General features: G+C 41.3%; 1 protein-coding gene across 2 annotated transcripts in view; it reads right to left on the reverse strand.

Annotated features, from left to right (window-relative positions):
- The window catches only part of BMP5 (bone morphogenetic protein 5), a 207,729-nt gene that overhangs the window by 32,368 nt on the left and 162,242 nt on the right, over nucleotides 1-13,119 (reverse strand). The window lies entirely within an intron of this gene.

Raw genomic sequence — 13,119 nt, forward strand, 5'->3', positions numbered from 1 at the left:
TCACAATTTTGGATGTACTTTTTCATTTAATCAGGACAATCAGAGAGACTGAATCTCAATAAGTGGAATATAGACAGCAACAAAAACCCGACAGTGGTCTTAACCTTTTACCACCCTACCCCAAACTAAGAAAGAACAGTTTTGCTTTTGTTAAAACACAGCTTTAACAGTTTGTTCTTCCATGCTAACACTGTTTCTTCAATACCTTGCTGATTGAAGGGTTCTTCAAGTCAAGTTTATCTATATGACTAAAAAACAATAGATTTGCTTAAAAGGCATACTCCAATCAATCAGAATGCAATTCTAACTGTAAGATTATTTTATTTGCCTTAAGACATAGAAGACCCAGATGTTTTTCTTTTATAGAGCACATGATTGCCAAGTTCTCAAACTAAAGGTGGTGATGACAACTCCTAAATAGAAACCATGAGGAGCTAAAGGGCTGCAGGCCAATTTTTGAGGACGGGCCCAAGAACAACACCTTTAACTCTTTTTTTTGTGTTAAGGGACAGCTATAAAATATTGGCTGCTGCCAAAGTGAATGTTTGCAATTATCAAAGGGTCTATTTGACAACACGTTGCCAGATATTTTTTGGCAATATAAATTTTAATGGCATACAGAAAACATCAAGAGTGCTCAAGCACACGTCCTAAACACATTGTAACATCAGATATGAGAAACTGTACATTGTACTACATGCTGTTTCATATGACCATGCAAAACATAAGCATTTGAAAATGAAAGTTTCAGGTAAAATGTAAAGTAAATGTAAAGAAATTGCAGGTTTAGTGCAACTAGAACCTGCATAAAGAATTAAAGGGTCCGTCCAATCAGAACTCGAGTTTCTTGCTTTATCACTAATTTCTTGAATTTCGTGGATAAGCCATGGTATAACATTCACACAAAATAAATGTGAAACTTCTTATAATAAGTGAACTGAGCTAAAAAAAAATTCTGCTCAATAAGTCCAGAGAGATAAAAGAATCCAACAGTGATAAAAAATCAGAAAATTCAAAATCCAAAACTCATATGGCATCATGGTAACTCTTAAAGGCAACTCCTAATATGTACAAAACTGCGTCAATGCTGTAGTGCACAAACCCCTGTTTTGCCTGTACCAATACTGTTTTTTAACAGCTTAAAAAAATGTTTGCTGGAGTTGGGCTTTAAGTGTGACAACACTACTGTGCAATTTTTTTTTTACTACAGAATGAACAGCATTGTCACATTGTTAAAGGAAGCGGAAAATAAAGGAAATAATAGACCTATTGACAGAGTCAATAGGGATCAATATGTTATAAAACTATATTAAAAGAAGGCTAAGAAAAATAAAAACTGCTGTTGCAATTCTAGTGAAGGACTGTGCTACAAATGATGTTTTAGTTCCAATACTAAAAACTATTTTTATTGAAGAATTTTCATAAGAAGAAGAAATAAAGTGAACAGTAACACAAAGCATGCAATCAAAAAAAGTGTGATATAACAGGTCTGCAGCAAATGAGTAAAAATTACTAAGGAAGTAAAATGCCAGCCTGGCATAGTTAAATGCCAAACACCAGAGATGGAAAAAAAGCACTTAGGCCACGTACACACGGGCAGACTTTTCGACCGGACTTGTCCGACAGACTTTCCAGCGGACTTTCGACGGACTGTTGACGGACTTCTGACGTACTTTTTAACGAACGGACTTGCCAATACACACTCACACCAAAGTCTGACGGATTCGTACGTGATGACGTACACCGGACTAAAATAAGGAAGTTGATAGCCAGTAGCCAATAGCTGCCCTAGCGTCGGTTTTTGTCCATTGGACTAGCATACAGACGAGCGGATTTCTTGGTCCGGCGGAGTTACGACGTAAAGATTTGAAGCATGTTCCAAATCTAAAGTCCGTCAGATTTGCGACTGAAAAAGTCAGCTGAAGGTCCGGTTAAGCCCACACACGATCGGATTGTTCGCCGGATTTGGTCCATCGGCGTCCGTCGGACAAATTTGGTCGTAAAGTCCAACCGTGTGTACGCTGCATAAGAGCTAACATTTGTGTATTTTTGTATACCAGTGAAACCAATAAGACCAATTATAGTCCGCCTTTCGTAGGCGACTGTCACTAGAGACTAACATGCGCTGAGCGGTATGACGAGGGTGATGAGGGTATGAGTTAGTGCAATCACCTCACTTTGAGAGTGGATTCATTTGATTTTCAATTATGCACTATTACCCATCTGCCTGCTATTAAAATATGGGTGACAATATATTGGAAGTGGTAAGGAAAAGTGTTAATACCAATTTTAAGGGGGGCTAGTTCTGGGGTGAAGTCTACAGGCAAATTTGTGACAGTGCCTATTATCTGGTATATGCTCGCTCAAAAGTTTGAAAGTTTGGTGCATTCCCAAAGGATGTGGAATAGAGTGCCCAGTATACCATATTCTCTCCAACATAGGGGCAAGATAGATGGATGCATTTTGTACAGAATAATTGGAGTTGTATACCATCTGAAACTGATTTTGTGAGTCAGTTCCCAGAGATTAGTGGATCAAGTGGCCTTAAGGGTAGTATGGAGTTTGGGAATGTCCTAGTATCCAACCATTTTGGTCTTCCGTCCACTCTTTCATTCAACCTTTACTTGTACTATCACTTCCCTTGGACCCACTTCATTTTCTCCTAGGTCTACCTATCTCTGGTATCTCCAAGCACATCCGGAAACTGAGCTCCTTTATTCTGTTAGCAGCTAAACAAGTTTTTCCCTTAGAATGGTTATCCACCCCCCACATTATTTCAAATGCTACAAGCTCTAACCCATATCCATAGAATGGAATATCTCACTGCTGTGGTTTATGACTCTCTAACCCAATTATCACAAATTTGGGATCTTTGGGATGATTAAACAGTTTTCTGAGATCATTTCTCTGCTTTTACTGATACATTCAGGAACCTTTTCACTGATGTACCGCTTGAGCCATAATTTGCTTTATGTGATGGTTTAATGTGTTTTTTGAAAGCCTGCTCTATCGGTTACTACCCTCATATGGTTTATGATATTTTCCATATCATTTTTATTTATGTACATCAATATGACAATTCTTTCTTTATTTGTAGTAGTGCGGTACTATATTTGCTATGTCATATGTCATTTGTTCTGATATATGTATTGTTTTTGACAATTTTCAATAAAAATACAATAAAAAAAAAAAAAGTGTAGTATGGAGACCTGCCAACCATTGAGAATTGGTGAAGGAGTTACCTATGTCCTTTTCCAATTTGAGTAAAGGGGCAATTTACTAAAGGTGAGTTTGTCCTGCAGGAGGTCGTAAAACAGAGTGACAGCTTTCATAAGGTTATTGTTGCCTGTTAGGTATCGCCATGCTTGATTGTGAATTGGCGCACGTAAGTGGGTATTTTGTAAGAGGTAATGGCAAAGGTAAGGCATAGGTAGTTTAGACAGAAGCATAGGGCATGAGTAAGGTATATGCAGGGCTTTTTTTTCTGGCGGAATGTGCCGGAACGCCATTCTGCCACCTATGCCAGACAGAGATGGGGAAGCAGGGTAACTGCGACATGAATGGGTGGCTGCATAAGCCAGCGATCATATATAGTTCCAGCTGCAGCATGCCTGAGACAGTGGAGGGCGGAGTGATATCAGCCCCACTCCACCTCTCCCTGCAGAGTGAATGCTCCTTTGGCAGCAGACTCTCTTGGATCTGTGTGAAGAGAGAGAGAGCAAGTGCACAACATGTGTAGCCTGATTGCAGAGAAGCTGACCAGCCTTTCTGGGTAAATTATTCATGCAGGTTGGGGCTTTGTTAATGCTGCTTGGACATGGGTCTGTGAGTATCTCTGAACTGGACTGGGCTGTCCCTGAGCTGGATATTGGGCTGTCTCTTTGCTGGTTATGGGCCTGTCTCTTTTGCTATTTAGGGGGTTGCCTCTTTGCTGGTTATGGGGCTGTCTCTTTTCTGGTTATGGGGCTGTCTCTTTGCTGGTTATGGAGCTGTCCCTTTGATGTTTATGGGCCTGTGTCTTTGCTGAATATGGGGCTGTCTCTTTGCTGGTTATGGCGCTGTCTCTTTGCTGTTTATGGGTCTGTCTCTTTGCTGGATATGGGTCTGTCTCTTTGCTGGTTTTGGGGCTGACTTTTTGCTGGATATGGGTCTGTCTCTTTGCTGGTTATGGGGCTGTCTCTTTGCTGGATATGGGGCTGTTTATTTGCTGGTTATGAGCCTGTCTCTTGAGTGATATGAGGGTGTCTCTTTGCTGGATATGGGCCAGTTGAAATAATCTGGAAGTGCCTCTGAGTTTACTTTGATAAGAGCTAGATATTTCTAATGTTTTGTGCATTTTACTACATTGCTTTTCATTAACAAATTTAATACAAATTACTTGTATAGTCCCCCCAAATTATACCTGTTCTCTAAAGGGGGCTGTGCTAGGAGGTGTGGAGAGGTGGAGGCAAGGGGCGGTTATAGGGGTGGGTAGGGGTGGAGACAGGCATGGCCTAGGGGAGGGGAGTGAGTTCCTGCACCTTTTCTCTGAGAAAAAAGCCCTGGGTATGGGAATAGAGATCTGACACTTGCTTAATTCCTTTACCTATCCAGGTATAAAGGGAGATATCGGGTGTAAGCAGATAGAGTAGTAATAGAGGTAATGGTGGTTGAATTGCGGTAGGACTCAGTTGAGCTTTTTGGAGAATGTCCCGGTATGCGAGGACAGATATTATCAGTGTTAGGGAAATAAGCTTATTTGGTAGTTTTCCTCAGGTCATACTTATCAGCCAGGTATATAAGTCATGTCCAGGGGTTTGTAGGGATTCTATGTTTTTTCATATACAGGTACTATCAGGTGAGAACCAGATGTGCAGTTTTGCTAGGATGGAAGCGTAGTAATAATCTCTGAGCTCTACAAAGCCAGTGCCTCTCACTGATTTTTTTTCATGAGTTTATCACGTGAGCATCTGGGTTTATGGTTTTGCCAGACATATTTGCCTACCATGGATTGTACGTTCTGAAAAAATTAAGCTGGGACTGGAATAGGCATCATCCTAAATACATATAACAGTTAAGGTAGTTTAAGCATATTCAAAGCCACCAAGAGCCCAGACCAGGAGTGTATAGTCTTAGATACTGTAGCAGATCAAGTTCTTTAGTCCAGCTGTGTACAAAGGGGGCTTAATTCACCCAGTAGAGGGAAGATACCGATCTGGTGAGCTTAACCCTAAATATGTAATGGTGTCCTCAGCCCATAGATAGGGGAGTTTTCTGAGAGGTAGGAATCCCTAAGTCTAATATAAAGGACTTAGTGTCATTTACTTTATAATACGAAACAGCACTGAAAGTGGACAGAACACATTGTATCGGAGCCAGGGAGAGAGCAGGATTGGATAAAGTAAGGATGATGTCATCAGCAAATAAGCAAATTTTATGTTCATACCTATGCTTATGCCAGAGATGTTTATGTGTGATCTGATATTCTCTCCAAGGGGTTCCATCACTAGATTGAAAATAAGAGGTGATAGGGTACACCCATGGACAACAACAAAGGGTCCCTGCTGCTCCAAGTGTTTCAAGAAATACTAACTTGGTCCTTTCTTCCAGAAGTGGATCTTTTTGCATCCCTGGGCAGTGAAAGATTCCCAAATTTTTCATCAGATTCCATCATCAGGGGGCAGCCCAGATTGATGCTTTGAGTTCAAAGTGGTCCTTTTGGACAGCCTATGTCTTTCCCCTGATGTCTCTCATTCTTGCCTTCTTGAGCAGGTTGGTCCAAGAGAATATCCAAGCACTGGCAGTGATTCTGGATTGGCAGGAATGCCTTTAATGTCCATTGATGCTATGGCAGAATACAAGGACGCCTCTTCCCTTGTCTGTGAGGCCGGACCTTCTGTCTCAAAGTCCTGTTCTCCACCCAGCACTGGAAAAGCTTAAGTTGATGGACTGGATATTAAGAATCAGAGGTTTGCGAGTTTAGGATGTTCCTCAAATGTTGTGGATACCCTCAAGAAAGCACGTAAGATCAGCACAAATAATGTCTATAATAGAGTCTTGCTAAAGTTACAGGAATATGCAGTGTTAGAGAAAAGGGCCATGAGCACAAGTAAGCTCAAAGGCCATGTCTCTGCTATTTCTGTCTTTACTGGGGTTCAGTAGGCTTCTAATGGACTAATAGTTCAATTTTTTAAGGCTGCGGTAAAACTAAGGACTCCCAGAGCTCCCATGTTTCCCAAATGGGACCTTACGATGGTTATGAATTTCCTGTCTGTGCCTAGGTTCATGCTTTCGCTTTGGAACTTGACACTAAATGACTGCTTTCCTGGTGGCGTTAACTTCTGCTAGGAGAGTCTCAGAGCTAGTGATCCCAGTGTTTAAAGTGGAGTTCCACCCAAAAGTGGAACTTCCACTCATCAGATTCCTCCCCCCCTCCGGTGACACAGTTGGCACCTTTCAGGGGGAGGGGGGTACAGATACCTGTATATTACAGGTATCTGTACCCACTTCCGGCATAGATAGCCGCAGAATCTGCGGTTATTTACGCCACTTCCTGCGCCCTCCCTGCTGGGAAACACACGGGTCCCAGAGGCAGCAGGGACCATCCGTATTGCGCTGCGCGACTCGCGCATGCGCAGTAGGGAACCGGGAAGTGAAGCCGCACGGCTTCACTTCCTGATTCCCTTACCGAAGATGGAGGCGGCAGCACCCGAGGACGGAGAGATGGTTCAGCCTCGGGTGCCGACATCGCAGGCGCTCTGGACAGGTAAGTGTCCATGTTTTAAAAGTCAGCAGCTGCAGTATTTGTAGCTGCTGACTTTTAAAAAAAAATTTTTCGGCAGCACTCCGCTTTAAAGAGACCTATACATCTTTCCTAGGGGACAGGGTTGTCCTAGTCCTAATTTTGGACTTTATTCCAAAGCTGGCCTCTAAATTTTGTCAGGAAATAGTACTGCCTACCATTTTCTTAGAAGATGGACAAGAGATTAGCCCATTGGATGTCAAGAGAACCATGAGGGTCTGCATTAATGCTACATATACTGTAGCTTCAGGTCATTGGACTTTATGTTTATGATTCCCAGAGGGTAACGCAAGGGGGTCAAGGCCTCAAGTAGAGTCATTAATTAACAGCGTACTCCACGAGAAGTGTTTCAACCTTGTGGGCAGCCACCTGTAGGGTTTTGCCAGAGATGATCTGCAAGGCAGCAACTTGGTCATCCATACGCACTTTTGTTTCTCATTAGCTGAATCTAGATCATTATTATGAGAAGCTAGAAAAAAACTATTTGTTTTTAATTGTGTAAAGTCCAGTTTTTCTAAAGAGGCATTTACATAACAACCATTGACTGTCAAGTATTGCCTTTCAGTTTTCTTTTAATAATATACAAATGTGCTGGGAAAGTTTATTCAAGTGTAATTAAAGGAAAAACTTTTTTCAAGGATTAGAACATCTATAAGTTTTTATCACTGTCTATGCCCCATTAGGGAGATTCTTTATTTGTTCTGTTTACCATTATTATCAAAAGTAAAAGTAAAAGAAAATCACAAACTCTGGGTTGACACCAGAGCAAGAATAGAAAGGAAATCTTCAAATGAAGCCATTGGTTCTGGTGACCCTGGTGACACCTTGGGATTCCCTCACTTTGAAGGGATTTCCTCTCACTTCCTGCTTTGGCTATGGGACAGGATGTGAGGTGAAATATCTCCTATGGGACACAGATGGCAAAAAAAAACTGCCTGGAGTTATAATCCTCCTTTACTCTATTAACATTTAAAAGAGGTTTTGCCTTTAGTTCTACGTTCAATTATTCATGTTAATGCTTAGTGCTGTATTTCCTAAACAAATGTTTTCCTGGGTTGTTTTAAATATATCATCAAATCTTTATTTGGCTCATTTTTTGACCCTACCTTGTATGAAACAAAAATAATATGTTTATTATCAAAGTAGCATTTTACATACCAAAATCCTAAAATTAGAAAGTGCAAGAGTTTACTGGATCTAGATTTATTTTTTGCTGCTTATTGTAGTAAGGATTTAATCAAGCAGATCTTAAAAAAATAAAACTGAAATAAATGAAATTGCAAAATACAATTCAATTTCCTGTTTTTTTCTTTTCTTTTTGGAATGATAAAAATATACCTTTCAATCTGATAATAGTTTATATAATACCACAAAGAATTTTTAGAGATTAAATCTTTCAATTTTGAAAAACAAATATTTTCTACTTTCTGTTATAAAACATATCCTATAAAATCAAATGTATTCATAAATTTTGGCCAAAATGTATTCTGCTACATGTCTTTGGATAAAAAATCCCAATAAGTGTGCCTTAATTGGTTTGTGTTAAAGTTATATTGTCTACAAACTATGCTATATACAGTATTTTTCAAAACTATACACCCCTCACATTTTTGTAAATATTTTATTATATCTTTTCATGTGACAACACTGAAGAAATGACACTTTGCTACAATGTAAAGTAGTGAGTGTACAGCTTGTATAACAGTGTAAATTTCCTGTCCCCTCAAAATAACTCAACACACAGCCATTAATGTTTAAACCAATGGCAACAAAAGCGAGTACACCCCTAAGTGAAAAAGGTGCTAAAATGTCAGGCAGTACAAACACCCCCAAATGAACCCTTTTTGGAAAGTAGTCACCCCAAGGTATTTGCTGAGAGGCATGTTAAGTCCATGGAAGATTGTATTTTTTGCCACAAGTTTTTGTAATATGACAAAAAAAGTTTTTCTTTTTTTTTACACAAAGTTGTTACTTTAAACTTCACCAGCATATGCTTGCCCCTGCAACTTCATAAGGTTACCCTCTGATTCAACCTGAAGCCTTACACCACAGAAAGTGGGTCACTCACCTCCCCATACAGGGCACCTGGTGCAGAAACTACCACCCCAGCTCGGAAATTAAGCAAAAATCAGCATTGGCAGATCACCCATAGTCTTGGCTCTAATGAACTTATCTATGCTATGCTATTATTTTAATCAAGTGCAACTAGAGCTACTAGACTACTTGATTCAAGTGGACTGAACAAAAAGAAAACTGAGGAGCTTGCTGTACTAACTATCCAATGTTAGTACAGAGATCTTCCCGCAGAGCTATTGTGTTCTGACAGGGGGACTGCCCCCCAGCCAGAACACCCCTTTCAGAGCTCGCAGCCATTGGCTGAGCGCTAATCGAAAGCCGATCAGCAGATGTTTTTCAGGCATGCCCCTTTGATAATCAATTTTTATTTATAATTTAAAATCCATTCTTTCACATTCAGTTACCTGACAAAGAAAATTTCATTCATTTTCTACAAAGCAAAAGGATATTGGAAACCCATGTTGTATATAACACGATCAGAGGGTAAACCACCTGGAACTGTAAACTTAAGATCTAATGGGCCAATGGAATAACTAAACAGGTGTACCCAGGTACCAGTCCTCACAGATGCAAGACCACATGGAAACCAGAGCCACTGGAAGTGTGGATGTTGCGCTGTGGGGCAGCCCCCACGTTGCTCTCTAGCACACTTGTGCAGGCACAGTGCAACCAAATAGCATGCTGGAAGGACATGCAGCTACTGCAGCTAGCTAGGAAGGGTCACCAGGGGAGAGGCAAGTTGGAGGGGACTGCAGCAAGCTGGAAGGAACTGCAGAAAAACATCAAGAAACAAAGCTGAGAAAGACACCCACAGCAACAGGAAATTAAGGGATCCACGGACAGAAACCAAAGGGAATATAACTGCGCAGCCAGAGGGAAAACACTGAGAACAAAGACAGGATTAAACAACACACAGAATATTGGAATACTCAGATGGTGGTGAACACCACAGGGACAGAGGGGCCCAGCTTCCATGTGAAGACACATTGCTCGAACACTAACACACAGGTGCAAAGGCTTAATACCTAGGTTCAGGGCGGATAGACAGGAACCCGAGAAACTCGGACAGGAGACAAAACGCAGCGCTGGATAGATGTTTACGGAAACGTGACATTATAGAGACATTTCCAGACTGTTTAGCACAATTTTTAGGGAAACATTTGTCATTTTTATCTAAAACTTCTGATGTTAAAAATCTGAAGTATAAAACCCACTGGGCTCCATTCACAAAGCAGTTTCTTACAGCATACAAGTATGCAGTACAATATTGCACAGTGTTTTTTTTTTTTTATATTTTTGTCATTCACTAAAAAACGCTACCACATGAGTTATTTTGTAAAGTCATGCAGTATTTTAGTAGTAAAAGCCTGCGGTAATTTACTGCCAGCAGTAGCCATTGTTCTTAAGACAGACTGTAAATAGCTGGTTGTTAAGGAGCGGGTGGCCACTGGCATCCTTAACAGACAGTAACTGTCATGGTTGTTAAGAAGCGAATGGCTGCCCCTTCCTTAACAACTCATGAGTCATCAGCTGTCAGCGGGGTTCCCTGCTGACAGCTGAATGTAAAAAAAAATAATTGCCAGCAATGAAAAATTAAGAAAAATATGGCGTGGGATCCCCCAATCCATACCAGGTCCTTCGGTTTGTGATATGGATTTTGAGGGAAACCCCCTACGCCACAATTTTTTAAAAAAGGCGTGGGCGCCACGCAAAGTCTTTACCAGACCCTGAGTGAGACTCCCTTCTGACCATACCAGGCCACATTCCCTCAACATGGGGAGTGCTTTGGGGCAGAGGGGCTGCCCACCAAAGCACCTTGTCCCCATGTTGATGGGGACAAGGGCCTCTTCCCCACAACTCTGGCCAGTGGTTGTGTGGGTCTGCAGGTGGGGGGCTTATCAGAATCTGGAAGTCCCCTTTAACAAGGGAGCCCCCAGATCCTGCTCCCCCCATGTGAATGAGTATGGGGGTACACAGTACACCAAAAAAAGTGTAGTGTAAAAAAACAGTAGGCAGTTTTTGACAAGTCCTTTATTAAAAAAGCAAAAATTAAAAAATGTCCCCTGGTGTAGAATTACGAAGCCCGCCGCCACTACTGACCCCCCCAAAAAAGCTCTTCTCCCGACGCTGGCTCCCGCCATCTGACAGCTCCGACGCCTCCTGCAGTTAAATAAACTAAGTAGCAGTGCCACCCAGTGATGTCACAGGGCAGCCCCGCCCCCATGTGACGTCCCTGATCCAGCATGCCCCAGTGAAAGAGCTATATTGGTGCAATTGGCTCAGTGACATGTCCCATCCGCTCAGGTACCTTGTCTTAGGTTTGAAAGTTGCTCTATTTGGGCCTTTTTCTCTCCCTGGCCTTTTGTGGTCAAAATCTATTCCCTCTATAGATCTTACTCCTTTAAATACAGTTGTTAGTCATTACTTCCCCTATGGTCACTTTAAAAAAACAAATTTGGCCTGGTTGTCATTGCCCAATCATTTAGCTACCTATTTGGGTGACCCATTGTTCCCACCTGCTTTTGCCTCTACTTTTAATTTTACTAGAGAGGTGGAGCAGGGCCTAGTAACTTTAGATTTATTTTTACAAGAACCCCCTTTAAGCTCATTCTCCTTTCTTCGGCAGCATTATAACCTCCTCCATTCAGAATTCTTAACATATTTACAAATTAGGCACTTTTTTACTGCAGGCTATCTTTCTGGTATAGGGAGCCCAAGCTCGGTATTTGAGCGGATGTGTGATTCCACATCTAGGGATAGGGGCACTATTTCTGTGCTATACAAGCTAATTAATGATCATGGTCTCCCAGCTCAGTCTTCTGAAATGCGAAATTGGGAAGGAGAAACTGGCCAAGACTTTTCGGCCAAGGATTGGTTAGACATGCTTTCTAACATGCAAAAGTGCACTCATTCTATTGCTGTAAATTGCAAATTGCATACTAGATGGTATTATACCTCTGCTTTACTACACAAAATATATCCTATAGTTCCAGAATTCTGCTTTAAGGGCTGTCTTGACAGGGGGTCACATCTCCATATATTTTGGAGCTGTAAAGCTCTTTAGCAACAAGCTTCTACTACAGTGGCTTGGATCACAGGATTCCTTTGACCCTCACCTACTCCATGTGCTTGCTCTTTGCTGGTCTACCAGATGTGTCATACCCCTATCAGAAACTAGCACACACATTGTTTAGTGCCGTTTACTGGGCCATTGCCTTGAACTGGTGTTCCCCTTTGAATCCCTGGTCCCAGGTCATACAGCCTGTGGAAGCGATAACGTTGATGGAGAAGATTCACCACACTATCATTAATACTATACATACATTCCATCATAAATGGATGTCCTGGTCCACTTACTAACAGAGAGCTTATTTTATATTAAAGTGGAACTTCCGCTCATTTGTCTCCCCCCCCTCCGATGCCAAATTTGGCACCTTTGGGGGGGGGGCAGATACCTGTCCTGTCCCCACTTCTGGGAGTCTGGGCCACTGCGCATTAAATCAGCAGCTCATCTCCCTCCTCCTTCCCCGCCGCTGGGCCAGTAGGAGAGCGCAGCACTGCCTCAGGCTTGCGCTGTAGGGACCCAGCGTGAAGCCTTAATGCAACACTGCCGGGTTCCCTTACCCACTATGACAGCGGCAACACCCAAAGAGCTGATGGAAACATCAGCTGCGGTGCTGACATCCAGGACAGGTAAGTGTCCTATTATTAAAAGACAGCAGCTGTAGTATGTGTAGCTGTTGGCTTTTAAGTTTAGCATGGGTGGGCAGACCTCCTCTTTAATAATCAGCTGGCTAGCTGTACTTTGTGCCAAACCTATGTACTTAATTGATTATTTTGTGTAACTTACAATTGTTTGCAAGAATATAAAAAATGAAAAAATAATTGCGCTTCAAAGTGTCTAAAATTATAATAAAAAAAAAAAAAAAAAAGCAGCGATGTCTAAATGTGACACAAACACATAAATGAACAAAAGAAAAAATTGGATGACTCGCGCTATATAGGTGGATGTATGTGTGGTCAAATTCGTCACACAAAAAGCACTAAATACACAATATCAGTGAATATATAAACCATCTGTGTGGTGATAAATCACAATCAGTGCAAACAAATCACAAAAATAATCAGTAAAAACATAAATCATCAGTGCAATGATATATCGCAATCAGTGCAAACAATTGAAAAAATAATAAATAAAGTCCAAACAAAATATACTGAAAAAACCATGTGGAAGAATCAAAAGTAGTCCATAAAAGGAACCC

Source organism: Aquarana catesbeiana, linkage group LG04, assembly GCF_042186555.1.
Source record: "Aquarana catesbeiana isolate 2022-GZ linkage group LG04, ASM4218655v1, whole genome shotgun sequence".
Classification (NCBI taxonomy): Eukaryota; Metazoa; Chordata; class Amphibia; order Anura; family Ranidae; genus Aquarana; species Aquarana catesbeiana.